A 6,013-nucleotide genomic window follows, 5' to 3' on the forward strand; every position below is an offset into this window, starting at 1 on the left:
AATAATATCCTGACATTCACCCGTCAATCAATCTTCAACTTTTAGCCACACAGAGCGAAGATTCATTAGTTAGCTAGCTATCAGTGATTTGGTGACACTGGATCATATTTTATATTTAAATTCTGAAAAACGACAGCAGCACCAAGTTGATTTATGGATTTTCCAGATGGACTTGTTGCTCACACACAAACCTGGCAAAAAAAAAAACACCTCGGTACTTTCTCTGTATTGTGTTAGATGTAAAAAAGGGCTACATTCCCCATGCTACTTGTGTCCTTCAAATATGCAACCATTTTGTAATACGGCTAACAGTCTTTTGTTTTTTCTTCACAGCTGGTGTGGTTGTGCTGCTATAGGGGGCACTACAAAGGCTTCAGTCCCTACGACCATCTGACCAACAGAGACGATATCCCTCTGTACACCACACACAGCCGCTTCGAAGGGCCCAACGGGAAACCATACGTAAGTCTCTAAATCTATGGGAACACATCACAGGGCTAACATCCTCAAAAAGACACATCCCAATGTGTCCTCACAAAGACGCTAATGTCCTCACAAAGACACGTCACAATGCTAATGCCCTCACAATTATAACACCACCATAGGAGTCTTATTTAATATTTGAGTTAATTCTCATTAGGACATATACATCAAAAATGTCCTCACAAGGATGCTGATGTCCTCACAAGGATGCTGATAGTAGAACAAACTGCAGATCCACATTAGACCTCCGCAGTCTGCAGAAGACCAGGACCTTGATCGGGGTTGTGGAGTATCATGAAAACGCAGCTTTAACGAGGACACTGGGTGTGTCCTGGATGTTGCTGTAACAGTTATTGTTTGTATTTTAATGAGTCACAGTCAACATTTACTCAGGAACATGGACACAAAAAGGTAACACCTACCTGTGGTGTGATTGTCTCTATGGCAACAGGGAAACAAGAGCCGTCAGAGTTTATTGACTTTAGTGGTAAAAATAGTATGTTAGCTTTTGTTATTAGAGCACACAAAATCATTGATACACTGGTTAATCATTACTAACATTACATACAGCAGCATTCATATTATATTAATATATATTATATTATATTATCATATTATATTAATACAATCTTTATCATTTTCTATCTATGTTCTTTTAGTTCCTTTTGTTGGGTTTTTATGCTGATGACACTTTACTGTTACTAATCTCTTATTAATAATAAATAACTTCTGTATCTTAGTTACTATTAGTAATAAATGAACACGTGTAAGAGACCAGAAGGTAGCATTATATTACATACATTACATTTAACATTTTCATTACAGCTACGTAAGAGACTGAATACACATTTATATTTATTATATCAGGAATTAAGTCGAAGCATAATGTCAGTGCTGTGTGTGCAGAGCTCTGCGGGTTGTAATTTTGTTACAACATCCTAGAAACGTTCAGTCCAGTTTCCTCTTTGTGTGAAATATAGGGCATGTTTAGCCTAGCTTAGCACAAAGACTGGAAGCAAGGGTAAACTGCTAGCCTAGCTTCACCAAATGAGAAAAATATAAACAAACAACTCCAAAGGCAAACAAAAAAACATCTTCTTTAAAGCACGTAATGGCTCTTCCCATAATTCCTTTCTTTCAGGAAGAGCTGGATAAGCCGATGAAGAGCCGGACGGGGATGTACAAGGTCAACCAATAACGACGCCTAATGACTCATCAACCCAACCAATGCAGGACAAAATCACTTCTTTTGTTTATTTGTGTTTTGTTGTTTTTTAAATTATAATCCTGATCCGACTGAAAATAATTTTTAATGTAATTTTTATTTATTGTCTATAAGGCACTAGGGAGCTCCATCAAATAAATGAAAAACAGAACGACAACGACAAATAATAATAATAAAAAAATTATATAATGCTAATTACATGACTCATACAATGAAAGATACTATTTTATATAATAATTATATGACATTTTGTCAATTTTAATTGATAAACTGCTTCATATTACAATATATTCATTGCTATTATTATTTTTAGAAGACATTGTTACTATCACCATTTTGTGTTACGTCATTTTAGACTTATAATTATACCAAAATGACCCCTCACACTGTTTCATATAAAAGTTAGTAATACTATTTTTAAAATTTTCTTTTAAACTTCCAGCTCTGTTATTTTAGCGATGTTGTTGGTTTTGTTGCATTGAAATAATTGACCCTTCCTAAGCCCCGCCCCCTTTTTAAGCCTCGGTCAGCTTCCTCCTTTCCTGTACTAAGATATGCTATGCTAGGCTAATCTATGTTGCAAAGACAACCACATTTTGAACATGGTTAAAAGATAAAAAAGATATATCATCTTAAGTTAGCAAAACATTAACTAACTAAGCTACATCAATCATTAATCTACGAGCTAGTTAGCTTACATTTAGCTAACATTACGGATCAGATGTAACTGGCTAATGATTGATGTGGATTTGTTTCACTTGTTATCTTTTTTAACATAGATTAGCCTAGCACATAGCATATCTAAGTACATTTAATGACTCTGTTCATGTCTTTAAAAATGTCCGATACCAAAAGATGCTTTATATAGTCAGAATAGCTTTATTTTAATATTTTCTTTCTTTTAAAGATGTTGGGATACTGTCACTGTTACTGTTCTGTATATTTACAGTTACATTAATTATACCAATTATTATGTATTATCTTAAAAAACAATGTATTGATCCTATAAATGTGTCTATAAGAGTCTAACGTTATAATCCTTACAATTATCAACATGAATATTTGACATATTATTGTCACAGCTGTTAAACATTTTCAGAAATTTTATTATTATTTATTAAATTATTAGATATAAATGTTCACTCTGACTTGACATTATGTTTGATATAAAACTGCAATTATGTGTTTTATATTTTAAAGTGTGAGATTATTATTGACACAGGTCTTAATAATTGATTATATTCATGAAACATCATGTTTTGTACATCTCCAACACTTTTTATATGTTATTATAAGACATTACTATGGAAGCCATTTTCCACCATTATGACAGAAAAAAATTATTCTGTAAATTATTATAAAGAGAAACTTTCCAAAATATTGATTTGTGTCTCAATAATTTACAGATTTACAGAATCTTTTTTTTTCTCACATTGGCAGAAAATGCCTTTCATAAATATTCCCACTTACATTATATTTTCTGTTGATATTTGTTGTGATATTATTAATGTGTAAAACAAAAACATTTTTTTTGACTAATTGTTATATTTCCATTAAAAAAACAACCCTAACTTGACATTTGATGACTATAATTATATGTTTTTTATGTTTAACAATGTTTTTATTGCCACTGCTGCTGTGTTAATAATCATATTTCAGTCTGGCAGCGGCACCACTGTCCCAGTTTGCTCTGTATTGTTGTGAAGCAGGAAAGTTCCAGGCTGAAAGTGGATCCTCATTGTTGCAGCTTTGAAACCTCCTTTTTCAAGTCCAGGTTATTTTTCAGCTCTGCCACAAAGAGCCTCACAAAGATGGAAAGCGAAGACGAGGCGTGGTGCGAGGCGGGGCGGTGGAGGAATTTCTAAATGTTTGATACGAGAGTGATAGAGCTGATATCAATATAAAGAGACTGGGCTGGGCTCAGTGAGTCACTCAGAAACACAAACGTCCCACATCCTCCTCGCAAACCTTATTTTATGTTCAGTTATTGTTTGTGAATAAAATATCCTCACATCACTTTTTGTTTTCTCTTCCACTAAAACGTCTAACTGTTGTGTCTTATGTGCATGATAAGTCAACATATTGTCAATAAAGAGGTCCTCTACTATTAACTGTGAGCTGTAAACTGAATTATGAATTATTAGAATAACATTAGCTGCTAACGTTAGCTCAGCTTGTTTCTCTGATAACTTAACATCCAGAGTCTGATGACTAAAATCCTTCTCCCGGCGTTCAAAATTAGGCTTAAAAGACCAGATCAACAGTGGTATGTAAACAGTCAATGTATGACGCTTCTGATTATTGATTATTGATTGAATCAGCTCCATATAGAACATAGCTCTAGAGTTTATACCCTGTTTCATGAGGAAATGTTACAGATTATAGCTGTAAAGACACATCTGACAGTTGAGTCTGTGAGTTCAGCTCAGTTCAGACTGGACTGACCTGAGTCCACCATGTTGGAGGGACGCACAGACCGGACATGAGATGAGTCAGCAGCTTTATTTGTGATCTGAAGTGACGTCACTGCTGGTTTTTATTCTGTTGGTTGAAGGTGGGAAAACATCATTATTAATGAATCTGTAATGTGTCTGTATGTTTCCCAACATCAACAGAAACTTTATTTATCAAAGTTTTTCCTGATGAAAAATAAATAAATAAATAATCTTTAAAGAAACTAACTAGTGTCGGCTGCTTTTGTCTTCTGTAAAAGTTTCTCTGCCTTTTGTGTCTTCAGTAGTTGTTATTTGTTCTAAAAAGTGAACATCTATATATTTATATGAGGTGTATTTATAGATTAAAATATGTGCACAAAGAAGCAGGAATTAATAATAACATGTGTGTTATTATCTCCATGATCCAATATAAAGTCGGAGGCTGGAAAGGATCTGATGTCAGAGTGGGTTCATTAATATCTGCTCTGTGCTGCCACCTGCTGGCCCGAAGGCTCCAGCCCACTGAGCCGATAAAAAAGTGAATAAATACAAATACCTGAAAATACAGAATCTTTTACACATTTTTATTTGGGTTAAAAGGGATTTGGCATAATAACAAAGTCTGGGCAATAATAATAAAGTTATTATTATTATAATCAGGATTTTTAGAGATCATGTGCAGACTCTAATGACTTTTTTTTTTTTATCTTTTCTCTTTTTATTAGGGTTTTCAGAGTTTAAAATACTATAAATATTTCTAAAAATATATTTCAAAACAGCAATAATAGAACAATAATATGTTTATATTTTTTAATAAATACAGTCATCAGTATTAGTAAAAAAGTAAATGTATAAAAATATATTATATATTTAAATAGAATAATATAACAATATATTTTTAGACTTTTACATTTATTTTAATAAATGCTGAAATCAATGTTTATTATAAAAACATGAATAGAAACTATATATTTTTTTAATAAATACTGGAATTAGTTTTTTTTATATATTTAAATATATTTAATAATGTTTTTTATAAATACTGATTGAAGTCTTCAAATAATCAATATATCTTATAAATATATGATTTTATCAATATATTTATATACATCTTTATAGAAATATATTGAAATATAATTATATAATATAAATAACTACATTTTAAAATATTTAAAATGCTAAAATCAGTATTTATAAAAAACATTATAAATATTATAAATATATTGATTAGATAATATATTTAAATACACTTTTATAAAATGATATTGATAAATAATAATAATAATAGAACAATAACAGGTAAATAAATACTAGAATCAGTATGTGTAATAGGAGAGTAAATGAACAGTTCTGGTCAGCTGGTGTCACACTTTCTGTTTCAGATTTATTGAAAAATAAGAAAGAAATGTCTCTGATCCAGAGCTGTCCTTCCTGAAACCTGCAGAGTGTCAGGGGTCAGGGGTCAGGGGTCAGGGGTCTCCAGGCTCTTCAGCCACAGCTCCAGGGCGAACTTGGTGCCGGTGCTGACCCGCTCCACATCCGGGCCTGTGAGCGGAGCCCGACTGACGAACACCGTCAGAGGCAGAGTGCAGTCGCTCAGAGCTCCTTCTGTGGAGACCTGCGACACACTGGAGCCACAGCAGGAGGTCAAAGGTCACAGCGCTCAGGAGGCAGTTAGAACTTTATAGATTATATTTTTATAAATGCTTTGGATTTTGTTTCATGTCAATAAAAAGGTCAACTTTAATTCAACAAAGCAGCTTTAACACAAAGAGGTTGAAATCTCTGTAATCAACGCTGTGTTTCACCGGTCGCCTATCAATAATCAATAATCTATAATCAAAGCCGTCACATCCCCTTTGTGCCTGCG

General features: G+C 33.0%; 1 protein-coding gene across 1 annotated transcript in view; it reads left to right on the forward strand.

Annotated features, from left to right (window-relative positions):
- LOC118336472 overlaps positions 1–6,013 on the forward strand; it is a 744,338-nt gene that overhangs the window by 225,827 nt on the left and 512,498 nt on the right. The window lies entirely within an intron of this gene.

This window comes from Morone saxatilis, unplaced genomic scaffold (genome assembly GCF_004916995.1).
Source record: "Morone saxatilis isolate NCDOM2014 unplaced genomic scaffold, NCSU_SB_2.0 Contig24, whole genome shotgun sequence".
Taxonomy (NCBI): domain Eukaryota; kingdom Metazoa; phylum Chordata; class Actinopteri; family Moronidae; genus Morone; species Morone saxatilis.